Source organism: Phalacrocorax carbo, chromosome 1 (assembly GCF_963921805.1).
Source record: "Phalacrocorax carbo chromosome 1, bPhaCar2.1, whole genome shotgun sequence".
NCBI classification, from domain to species: domain Eukaryota; kingdom Metazoa; phylum Chordata; class Aves; order Suliformes; family Phalacrocoracidae; genus Phalacrocorax; species Phalacrocorax carbo.
The window spans coordinates 48,272,434-48,285,595 of record NC_087513.1 but is presented as its reverse complement, the minus strand read 5'-3'; the positions used below and the strand labels follow the sequence as shown (position 1 = coordinate 48,285,595).

The following is a 13,162-nucleotide window of genomic DNA, read 5'->3' as shown; positions in this document are numbered from 1 at the left end:
GAACAGAGGTGTATATAGGTGGATAAAATATAAGGTAAAGATGATAATCTTCAAAGGAGTCAAACATGAAAATCCTAAATTCAAAACATTTAATTCTCAGACCAGCTAAAATTGAAATTGGAAGTGACAATAGGGTCATGCTTTGTGTTTAAACAACAAAGGCAATGTTAACTTTTAGAACAAAGTACTGACTAAACTAGCTGCGTTTTTAAAGATGCTACACACAATTCTAGGAAGTTTATCAAAAGTATCCATTTTTGAAAACAACAAGGTATAGAACATCAAAGAAAAAAATCTTGCCATGATTTTAATTAAGTTCTGCAAATAATGAAACCTGTATTTCATTTAGGCATTTTTCATTTGCCTGTTGCCATGCTATTACACTTAACAAATATATTCACATACATACACTTGTCTATGTAACCTGCTTTGTGCATAAGCAATGTAGCTGTGGCATGTCTGTATGTATTTTCAAAATATAAGTCATAACATCTAAATGATTTGGATTAATTTCCACATGAAAGCTATACTTTCATTTAAGTTCTCATATACTCTGACTACGTTCCACATGTTGTCCCATATGAAGAAATTTGTTTTTTAAAGGAGAAACCATTAGACATTCTTCAATTTCTGCAATGACTTTATTCTCCATTCTCTAAAAATATCTGTCATCTCACACTGACAGTCATGGGACTATTCTAACACAGCTTCTAGACAGCTTTCTGAATGAAAAATATCCGTATGTTTGAAATAATAGCACTACTACTTACTACCAGTATCATCATAAATTTTTTTTTCTGAGTGAAACAGAGCTTTAGTTTCATTTACAGCCAGAACAATAACCAAATACCCAATAACCAAATTATAAACCAGTATAACAACTAACTACAGGTTAATAAAAAATAGTAAATTGTTCACTATTTAATTCAATATTAATTAAATTTAATTAAGGTTTTGTAAGAAGAGGCTCAAATTGTAATGCTTAGGTAATGGTCATTAAAAATGGAATATTTTTAAAGAGAAAAGATAAAACATTCATTGGCACGGAAACAGGGCTTTGCAATCTACCTTTGACTCATCATTGGCTAGGTGACTTCATCCATCTATTCTTCTGTATAATCTCCCACAGTAACACCTAAATGAAAAAACAAAGAGGAATCATTCAGCTTAAAAATTCTTTGTTTCCTATAATCATATTGCCTTTGGCGTTCAATAATCTTTAAGTGCTTATTTTTGAGAAAATCTTAATTAAATTTTCTTCTCCTGTAAACAAACAAGCAAACAAAAAAGAACCATAATGTTTCTTCACTCTGAAACATTTATTATTATAAAGGAAATGTCATGTTTTGCCACAAAACTTAATAAAGACCAATAAGTGCAAAAGAGAATTCAGCAATGTCAAGGATAATAATTAAAGTCCTTTCTTACAAAATTAACCAATAATAAGCAAAGTGGGTTTGGTTTTTTGAATTATTTTTAAATTATTTGGTTTTGGTAATAATTAGTCAAAATACTGAAAAGAATTACCCTCACACTACTTCCTCCATATTTTCATCCCATCTTCTTTTATTTTGTTCTCATAATATACAGTAAGCCAGCACTTGAATGTGAAAAGATGATTTAAAGTCTTTCTCTTCCCCTCATCTGTGTTGGTATCTATGATTCCTTTTGTGTCATTTTGCTAACTAAAGTGATTATGTCTTAGTCTAGCTCTACTCATAAACGTCATATATATTTATGTGTGCAAGAGAATGGAGTCCAGGCAACACACAGTTCTAACATTTTAAATTAGATTAAATATACTTTTCAGAAAAATGTATGTCACAGCTTTTAAAAAGTATTATTAATTTCTAGTATAGGATTGTTTGAACAAGACCTTCAGATACAATTCTTGTGAAATCCCTATTTCATTTGATTACTTCTTTTCCCAACACATCCAGTCGTCAACATTTACAAGTTGGAGCACCAGGTAGAAAGAAGGTGAAATACATAGAATCCCAGCACCCCAAAATAAGAATTTTGTAGATGTATTTAGTAAAGTAGAATTTTTAAGACCAGAAATTTGAAACCCATTTTTAATTCAGAACTTGGAGAAGCAAAATTTTTCTTTCATTCACTAAAAAAGAAATCACAAATTACAGCATAATTAAAATGTAACACAAAAGAGTCTCAGCTCTGTTGTCAATCTACTCCTCTCTGTAAGGCTGTTACAAGCAAGCACAATACAGTGTCCTCTAAGAACTTAGACTCAACATACTGGGAGTACTGAAGTCCCCACATTTTCTTGGTAAAGGAAATTATAAATATGAGGTATCATTATGCAGCCATGGTGGCAGCCGCTGGCATAGGTGACTTGTGCTGTAGTTGTGGCTATATCCCCAGAGGAGCCAAGATGCACCTGCACAGACAGCACTGGCTGTCATTTTAAACCACACCGGGCTCAGTGCTCAGCTGCCTGGGCACAGCCAGGAAGCCTGGGGCTCAGGTCCTCACCTCCAGCCTCCTGCAGGTGCACCCATAATAGCCATCCACTTCACACCTGGAGGCATCTTCTTCCTTTCCTTCAGAGACCAAGGAACTGGGGGAAACTCAACTGCTCTCTGTGTCCACTCCAAACTACCCTAAAGTGGAGCAATAAGCTCAACTGCTGCAAGAGTGACAGGCAGCTTTTCCTATCACAGAATAACAGAATCACAGAATGGTAGGGGTTGGAAGGCACCTCTGGAGATCATCTTGTCCAACCCTCCTGCTTGAGCAGGGACACGTAGAGCAGGGGGCACAGGACTGTGTCCAGACAGGTTTTGAATGTCTCCAGAGAAGGAGACTCCACAACATCTCTTAGCAGCCTGTTCCACTGATCTGTCACCCGCACAGGAAAGAATTTTTTCCTCATATTCAGGTGGAACTTCCTGTGTTCCATCCTGTGAACATTGTATCTTGTCCTATTTTTGGGCACCACTGAAAAGAGTCCAGTACCATCCTCTTGACACCTACCCTTTAAATACTTGTAAGTATTGATAAGATCCCCCCTCAGCCTTCTCCAGGATGAACAAAGCCAGGTCTCCCAGCCTTTTCTCATAAGGGAGGTGCTCCAGTCCCCTGATCATCTTCATAGCTCTCCACTGGACTTGCTCAAGCAGTTCCCTGTCTTTCTTAAACTGGGGGGCCCAGAACTGGACACAGTACTCCAGATGTAGCCTCACTAGGGTGGAGTAGAGAGGGAGGATAACCTCCCTTGACCTGCTGGCCACTCTCCTTTTGATGCACCCCAGGATACCGTTGGCCTTCTTGGCCACAAGGGCACTGTGCTGGCTCAAGGGTCAGCCTGCTGTCCACCAGCACTCCAAAGTCCTTCTCAACAGAGCAGTTTTCCAGCAGGTCAACCCCCAACATGTACTGGTGCATAGGGTTGTTCCTCCCCAGGTACAGGACCCTACACTTGCTCTTGAGGAATTTCATGAGGTTCCCCTTTACCCAGCTCTCCAGCCTGTCCAGGTCTCGATGAATGGCCACACAGCTCTCTGGTGTATCAGCCACTCCTCCCAGTCTTGTATCATCAGCAAGCTTGCTGAGGGTACACTCTTTCCCTTCATCCAGGTCACTGATGAATATATGGAACAGGACTGGACCCAGCACAGACCCCTGGGGAACACCACTAGTTATGGGCCTCCAGCAAGACTCTGCCCCGTTGAGCATACCCCTCTGAGCTCTGTTGTTCAGCCAGTTCTCAATGCACCTCACTATCCTCTCATCTAACCCACACTTCCTTAGCTTGCCTGTGAGGATATTATGGGAGACAGTGTCGAACACCTTACTGAAGGTAAGATAATCAACATCCACTGCTCTCCCTTCATCTACCCAGACAGTCACGCCATCATAGAAGGCTATCAGGTTGGTCAAGCATGATCTTCCCTTCGTAAATCCATGTTGACTATTTCTGACAGCCTTTTTTCCTCTACATGCCTGGAGATGACCTCCAGGATGAACTGTTCTATCACCTTTCCAGGGATGGAGGTGAGGGTGACTGGCCTATAGTTTCCTGGGTCCTCCTTCTTGCCCTTTTTGAAGATTGGAGTGACATTTGCTTTTCTTCAGTCCTCGGGCACCTCTCCTGTCCTCCATGACCTTTCAAAGATGATAGAGAGTGGCTTGGCAAGAATATCCTCCAGCTCCATCAGCACTCGTGGGTGCATCCCATTGGGGCCCATGGATTTGCAAGGATCAGTGATCTCTGAGCCAATCCTTCTCAACTAAGGGGAAGTCCTCCTTTCTCCAGATTTTCTGTCTCACCTCTGGGTGCTGAGATGCCTGAGGGCCAGCCTTAGCAGTGAAGACTGAAGCAAAGAAGGCATTCAGTAACTCTACCTTCTCTGCATCATGATTGACCTGTCTGCAAAGGCAATTAAACACCACAATGGATAACCAAGGAAGGTTGTATAAGCCAAATACTGTGCACAGATAGTAAAAACTGCTGTCAACAATTTATATATTATTGGTTCTGCCTTTGGAAAAAGGACTACACTAGTTACTGTCTCAGAAGTCTTATATTTTTCTGTAACTCTGTGTAACCCATATAGCCTTAATGATTTCAAACATGGTCCTGAAAACTCCTGTTCATTTGAGAAGTCATGCTGAATAGAGAGTTACATCCAGATATTTGATCTTTTTTTTTAAATACCATACTTATCCTAAAATAGATATACCTAAGATATGCAAAAAGGCATAATCAAATATGTGAAAATATATCTGGACGTCTGGTTTTTTGGTGATTTTAAACATTAAATTCATAGGGATGACCAACTGGGTTCAGAGAAAATAAAAGATAGCACTGAAGTAGTGATGCAGTTGGAATTGATGTTCTTTTGGTGGGCAAACTACAGTTTATGTTTGCAGAGTACTAGACATTATTTGAGACAGTCAAAAACCTTTTGACAAACAAAAAATAATTTAATTCAAGTTATCATACTGAAGCAAAAGTAATCTGAAACTTCCTTCTACAGTTCCAGTAAATTTTTTGGAATTTCGGAGAGTTTCACTTTAAAATGTCAGTAAAAACATAGAAAGCAAATTGGAATCTTAGAAACAAGAACTTGACATTATAATTATCAGCTTGCCTGCAATTTTGTATCGTATTTCTTGGATGTCCCAAGCTCAGTATGTTCCCTGTATTGAGCATATTTGTAAACATCCTGAGGTTAATATAACTGTTTACATGCTTAGTTAATGAGGGTTCCTACATACCTTCTTAAATTGAGCCTACAAGAAGTAGCTCTTGTTAGAACTATTTACAGATTCCTGGTTTTGTGTTTATTGCAGGCCTAATTAATTGTTCGCTAAAATACACACTCCCCAGTGACCCTTTTAAGAATCAGTTAAAGTTCTGAGTCCCTTAGAATATAAAGTTTGGAGAAATCAGGTAGTACTTGTAATATCTTTTTCCTTGTACATTCTTTGAAACTAATTTACCCTTTCAGTGTTAACACAACTTGGTATTAATGCACTGTATTAATGGATTCCTCATTAAGAGGTATGAGTCAAATGTGATTTCTAATCCCAGCTCCAACAATTGCTTAATATGAAATACTGAAGCATTCCTTGGAAGCAAATATTGGTCTGATTTGTGGTAAATGAATGTACTAACCAACCAACTCACTATGATTCAACTAATATTTTCTTGCAGGAGACGTAGAACAATGCTGGCAAGAAAGGTAGACATTTTTTTCCTATGCCTTCTGTTCCCTCTGTTTGCAGCTCCTGATGTTTTAATTCCTGCAGGGCTGAAATTTAAGTTTGTTTGTGAAAAGAAAAAAGGCCATGACAGGTTAGAGAACAGCTGGAATGAGGATGTCCACGTTGGCCGTGGCACTAGAGCAGAGCAAGTCATCAAAAGAGCCTGGCTGTGCACCCAGCTGAGACTGGGGGAAATTAAAGATTTGCTCCTCTTTACACCTTGTAGACAGACACAATCCTTGGAACGTGACCTCAAAGTTAGTGTCTCAAACTAGTGTTTAAGCAATATTTAACATTGTTTGGTACTTGACTGGGGAGCTGCGTTTGTATGATTCACACCAGATTAATGTGGAACACTGAACCCATCAACCATTTCAACTTTTTGTTTTGGACGCTATCATCTGATATGGGAAAATTATGCCTTCTGATCTCTCTTCATTAATTAATATTTCACAAAGAATGTAGTTAATTTCCCTAAGAAAAATAATTACCTGTTATAGAATACTTGTCGTAGTTAAAAGCATGACAGAACAATGCCAGGAAAAACCAGGCAATTTAGTTTGCTAGCAAGACTAGCTATACAGTGGATGGCATTGAGAAAGTTGCCTAAACTCTGTCTGCACTTTTTAGATCAGTATGACAGACGTGACACATGTACATTCCACAAAAACTAAGCAGATGAAATGCATAGTTACTGCTACCAGTATTAATTTCAAGGTTGCTTTTCAGTTAAATCTTCTGATCAATATTTCAGTCAGTGCAGATTCTGTTAGCAGAACATTAGGAAATGCTTTATTATAAATGCAAATACTATGTTCTGATTCCATTTAACATCAACATTCAGTACATTGTTTGATTTAATGGGTTGTGCAGGAAGTTCACCTTATCTCAAAAGTCTACCAAATTCACTGTCTATTTTAAGTGGAAAATATTAGCTCGAGTCAACAATAATCAATAGGCTTTAGACTTGATGCAAAAGTTTTAAAACTGTACAGAATACAGAGAACAAGAGTAGAAATCCAGCTGGATGACTTTTGGTGTTTGATATACTTAATTACTTCAGTACCCAACAACCAAATACATTATAATAAATAAGTTAAATAATTTTGAAAAGTACTTCTGGAAGAAAAATCAGACCAGAACATTTAAGACAGAGGCAGAACTAATTCAAGACTAGCACATGCAGAATCTCTAGGAAAAGCAACATCTGAAAATAAAGTGGTGGTTTTGCTCAAGTAAGATTTGGATCCAATTACAAAAAATGTAATGAAATTAGAGTTAGTTAAAAGAAAAGGTTGCTCTGTCCAAAAGTTGAAATAGGATGAAAACAGGCAAATAAAAGGTTATTTTTCATATAGCAAAACCTCTTGAAAAATTAAACTAATGTTCTATCATTTCTGAATTTCTACTCGGAGGGTAGATATACCTCTCCATAGTGACTCAGAAGATAAATATCTATCAAACAAGAAGACAGCCTTAACTACAATACTTGGAATTTCACATCTGTTGGGAACTGAATCAAAATAAACCCTGTCACGTAATGTGTGTTTCCTGTAAACATGCAGTATAAGCCAGGTTCTCTCTTACAAATATCATCTATATGCACTATGTATGATACACTCTGCTTTCAGTGTCTGTCATCAGTCATCAGGCAGTTTGATGGTAAGCACCAGGTAATTTTGTCCCCAAAATTAGTCCAAATATATATAGCCTAAAGAAAAAAAGACAAAAAAAAAAAAAAAAAGGAAGGCCATGCCAAAAAAAAAAAAAAAGCAGTGCCAGCTGGCCTGATAAAAATACTTCTGGAATATAGTTTGAGAATTGGGAATACTAAGAACAGGGCAGGGACCATTCACTCCTCACTCACACAGCTTTAAGGGATGAAACACAAAGGCAAGTAAAGCTATACTCACCTCTTAGAAATAGTTACTTTACTTCTAAAAAAAAGGAAAAAGTCTAAAAAAAATCCAAATAAATTTGAACAAATACAAAAAAAACCCAAAGTCTTACAAAGAAGTTATTATTTCTATGACATTTTATGAATGTTCAATTCACAGAGCTCTGCCAACAGAGAGTACTGTTTCACACGCCAGAACAACAATTAATCTGATCAGCAAACAGAGAACAAAGTTTAATTCTCCATAACCTAAAGCAGGTTTTGCCTAAGTGTAGCAATTTAAAAGCTTGTAGCATTAAACACTAACTTCAGTCTCGTTTAAAACAATATTAATATAAAAATTTAAGTTGTACACCCTTAATAGTGATTCGTTGAACTCCATATCATTAATAAGTAAGACTCAGTAAAGTTAATATATTCCAGATGCGCTATTAAACTAAAGGTTGATTTTTGGTACTGCATCATGGCTGCTTTCTGCCTTTCAGTTGTTTTGCTACTGCTTATAGCTTGCTAATGAAAGCTGATCTCAGTGCTGAAAGTGCATAAGCTCAGATTGTGCAGTACAGTACATTAGAAATCAGAAAGCAAAAACACATTCATTATTCTTCTTTTTCCATGGTCTCATCAAAGATGGAAGGTCTTTCTGGGACTTAGTTATGCACAGATAACTGCCCAATATTTTTCAGTTTTCAAGGCTGTAATGGGAATTAGTTTTACTGTAATCTTTATTTCATTTTTTTGGTACAAAATCCTCTACTGTGGAAAATATTGTTTTGGTTTTTTTGCAACGGGAATTAAGAAATCATTCTTAATGTTAATATTTTAGCTATTTTTTATTTCATTCAGCTATTTTTCTGGGGCATTCTTGTAATTCTGTTAGGCTGTAATAGTAATTAAAACTTTGGACCAAATAATAAATATATTTTTAAATGTAAAAAACTAAAAAGTTTTTGGTCTTTCTTTGATTTTTTTTTTAAGTGGTGATCAATTGAAGTACTTTAGTACCTTGCTATATTTTCACATAAAAGAGGTATCAGGCTTGCATAATAAAGGCTTACATTTAAGTGCTTGTAAATAAACAAAATAATAACACTGATTTTCAGAGAATGAAGAGAGGGATAATTAAATACTGGTAAATGCCACTATCTTTCTCTCTGACTCATTACTTTGAAAGTATTGCAGGATATCATGGGCTTACCTCAGAAGAAACCAAGCCATGATTTCATGTGACTACTAAAATCAAAACAGCGTAAGTACAGAACAGAACAAAAAAAGAAGTGATGCATCAGTCTGCTACCTATATTCACAAATAGGAACTTGTTGATCCATTTAACCCTAGTTGCTGAAACAGAAATTTTTTCCAAATATTTCTTAACTTTTACCAGTTACACAACTGAGGTTTGGGGTTTTTTTAGATTTTCAGGAAAATGCATCACTGTATTTTAATGCATATATATTTTCATAGCATACTTAAAATTGATTGCAAAGTAAATCTTGTCAACAGCCCAAATCAGCGTAATATGGAGACTCTAACTTTCCACTTTTGAGTTTCTTCATATCTAACAGCCTTTAGAAGCAGAATGTAAAACAAACTACCTAACCTGCTACAAAGACATGTATCTTCATCTGCAAGCAGAGGATGGGCTTGACGTTACCAAGATATGTGAAATACTGCAATCGTGTTTTATTGAATAGAACTGAGAGCCTAGCATGTGTGCCTTTAAACTGTGCTTCAGTTAAAGCACCTCTAGAATTTAGGTTTATGACTAAATGTTATCTTTCAGTGAAGGTAAATAATATTTTCACATGGTATTTCTCATAAAGATAGAAAAACCCGCCTGACTGAGAATCTGGATTCTGCTTTGACAGAATTTGCCTACTTTATGAAAGTAATTTCCAGTAAATTGAAAGATTCTGGCCCTGGCTCTCCTTACTGTATGTTCTTGGCTGCTTCACTGCTAAGAGGATTAGCAAATCTCCTAAGAAGATCACATTTAAAAGGTCATTTACAAGGTTATTCACAAGGTCAGTTACCAGGTCATTACAAGATTGGTGGCCACACTGCTTCCAACAATGCATCTATTCTAAACTTGCTGCACATCCACCAAAAATCCTGCCAGATTTGCCCTATCCCAGTGAGACTCATGTGTTGACATACCCAAAACTTAATTGAATCATCAAAAGTTCATTTGAACAAAACACAATAAAGCTGTATAAATTAGCTTTTTCAACAATGCTTTACTTAAGAATATTTATTACCCATATTACTGTCAAATCACTCCAAATGCAAATCTTAGGAATATCACAAATAATTTTCCCATGTCCCTTGACATAATTAACTCCCCTTTTAAACATAAATTTCCTGAAGCAGGGGAGTCATTCTTACACAGTGTGTATACAACTCTGTCTTGTACAATGGAAATATTTGTTACAATTGAAAGGACTTCTTTTTATTCATTGATTTCCCCGAGTGTGTCATCTACCACTTGTGTTATGATGGTAGTTGTCCAGTAAGAATGTCAGTGACTTGGGTTCCAAACAGAATATTTTACAATCTGCCTTTAGAGGACGTGCATAGCTCCTGTTCTCTGTGATATACACCTACATCACTACCAGCAAGAAAGAAAATGTGCTGAGCTGATAAAGTCAGTGAAGAAATTAAAAGCATTGGTCTAAACCTGGACCAACCTGCAGTAAAGAAATAACACTGTTGGCAAAGGAAATAATTCTGAAAGGCTCCCGTTGCCATTTTAATATACTTTGATTAACAGTGTAGACCCATTCTCACAAATCAGACAGGTCCATAAAGACAGCAAAATGCACATGCACGCTCAGACTGCAGCATGCCTTTGGATGCACGAAAGGACTTGTGCCTGAACATGTCCAACTCTTCGATACCTCATGGCATGACTGGATAGGTTACAAACGTGGCAGCTGCACATGTAGATGTATGTTCTTTCTTTGTACAGAAGATTGAGGAAAAAGACATTTTTAAAGAGAAGTTTAGACAACTGTTGGCACGAAATCTCAGAGTCACTGGCAATAGCTGCCTAATTTAGCCTCATTCAGGTGGACTGCAGGCTTTGATCACTTCTCAAATGACACCTGTCTGATACACTTAGACTAGAAGATTTCGTTGCTTAGACACATCTCACCAGCACATTGCTTCACAGGTTCAACACAGATCAGATCTACCAACCATCCCCCATCCCAGCTTTCTGTGAAAAAAACCCCAAACTTCAGCAACATTCAGCAGTTCATCATTCTTTTTCTATAGTCTTTTCTATAGCATGAGGCAATTTTCATAGGGCAAGATAGGTTCTCATTCTATTCAAATAAGGGAATATCTAGTCAGCTGACCTGGAATCCTGGGGTAAATTCCACTAGGAGTTGGGAGCTGATCTGAAGACAAGACTTGCTTATACAATCACAATTATTTCCTATATTTTTTTCAGTACCATGTTATTGACATTAAAAATGAAGAGTAGTGCTTCCATAGCAAGCTTCTTGACTGTGTTTCTTGTCCTGAAAAGGAAAGGACAAATGACATAACTACTGTTTGTCATATTATTTAAAGCAATACTAGCAGGCAGTAAGATACTACATCAGAGATATTGTCTATAAGTAGACAAGAATACATACCCTTTTCTAAACTTAACCTAAAAGAATTATGGAATACGAGGAAATGAAATAAAAAAATAAAACATGGATGTGGCCAAATTATTTGAAGGCTTATAAGTGTATATAGAGCTAACCTTTGACCCATGGTTAATGACACCAATAGAGAGAAAGCAGATATTCATCACAAATAGAACACGTTAGATGTTCTATCATACAACTTCATTTTTTGTATTAGTATTAAATTCTTCAATGCAAGTTACATACACAGTATGTATATGGAATTCAGTTTTGCTCAGCATAAAAGGATAATTTGGGCTTCATTTAGTTTACTAGCATATCAAGGATCAGGCTACTGGAAAAGATTCAACCAAAAATTTTCATGGAATACAGTATTTCACACTAACTTTTAAACATATTTGACCTTAAAAGCTGAGAGTTTTTATTTTGGTCATATACAAGTGCAATAAGGAAGAAAACCAAAGGCCACATCTTCAGTGTTTGCTTCTGATCATCCAAAAGAAGTCTAGTGTTTATTCTAACCTGACATCTTATAGACCTACTATAAAGATGCTCTGGTATACAATCAGAAGTGCTGACCTCTAAAAATGCAGAATAAAAGGTGAATCTCCAGTAAGGTCAAATAAACATGGAGATCACAAAGATGCTCTGAAGAGTTTAACTTTTTGCATACTGTTCTGTAATACGTAGTATTAGCAGCATTAATAATTAACAGGCTAACTGTAACAAATTATGAATCAACTTATTTTCAGGAGTTATCTTTCAGGACTCTTTGGAAAGTATTCCTCAGATTCCCAGTCTATTAGTATGATTCATTTATGAGATGTTCCTCTACATTCACAGAAATTGTGTATAATAATATTAAAGGTTTTACAAATATTCTCCTTTTTATATATTGCTGTCATCAAAGATCCCACCGGCTGAAGCTCAGATCTATAGAATTTGTGATTAGGCTTGTCAAAATTATAATCCCTCCACCACCTTATCTTTCATATATATCAAAAATACAAACTTTTTCTTAATCTTTTGCCAAATTTACTCTTCGAGCAAGATTTTATTTCAAAGATAAATGAATTAATTGCTGACTCTAACTTACAAGTATTTGTATAGTCAGATTGTTATAAACCCACACGAGCTTCTCTGGGAATAATGTGTTTTCATGTGTATAACTCATTAGAGCTTAAAAAATCCAAGCAAACACTGTGGTTTAACAGCAGAACAGTCTACATGCGAGAGTTATGAAAGAGGAGAATTAACCCCAGGACCTCCTCTTCTTTCAAGTCCTCTTTCTCCAGATCCCGCACAGTTTGCTTCATCATCTGATTTTGCTTATCTTTCTGTGTGATCCGTTTACACGTGACCTGAAAATATATGTGAAAATTCCTGTCATTAAAGGAGTGCTTCTATTTGGATACTATTATTTCCATTTGTAATTATTCAAGAAGAAGAAAAGAGCAACCAAAGTGTAAGTAGAAACATTTTTTTTTTTTTAAGTTTATTTGATTACTAATTTGAGTAACATAAGTTGAGAAATACTGTACCAAAACTTAGGGCAGGTTACACGGCTGTCATTCTCTCATTGTGAAAACAAGGCAGGTTATGAACCTGCAACACATTATTTGATTGGAAACTGCAAACTTCAGCACAGCGTTGGATTCCTTTCATTTACTGTGGAATGAAAACAAGGGCACAAGCAATTATTGGGGTGCAGCTAGTACATTGTAAAAAAATTCCATAACTTTCCTCACATTTAGTTTCCTACTTTAGTCACGCTCTAGCTTATCCATGTGCTTATGAGAAATCTTTTTGAAAATTTTAAAAACCTCCTCCTACACAATCTGGTCCACTGTGCTTTTTGCCTTAATAGAAAAGAATGCAGAAAAGGGAGAAAAAGAT

The 13,162-nt window shown here is 36.4% G+C and overlaps 1 long non-coding RNA gene across 1 annotated transcript; it reads right to left on the bottom strand.

The window, feature by feature from the left end:
• Window positions 1-925: 925 nt before the first annotated feature.
• LOC135314551 (uncharacterized) lies at window positions 926-12,655 on the bottom strand. Its single transcript, XR_010374084.1, has 3 exons — window positions 12,532-12,655; window positions 10,988-11,152; window positions 926-1,135 (listed from the first exon to the last, which is right to left on the bottom strand). It is a non-coding gene; the product is annotated as an uncharacterized LOC135314551 (long non-coding RNA).
• Between the last annotated feature and the right edge of the window lie 507 nt (window positions 12,656-13,162).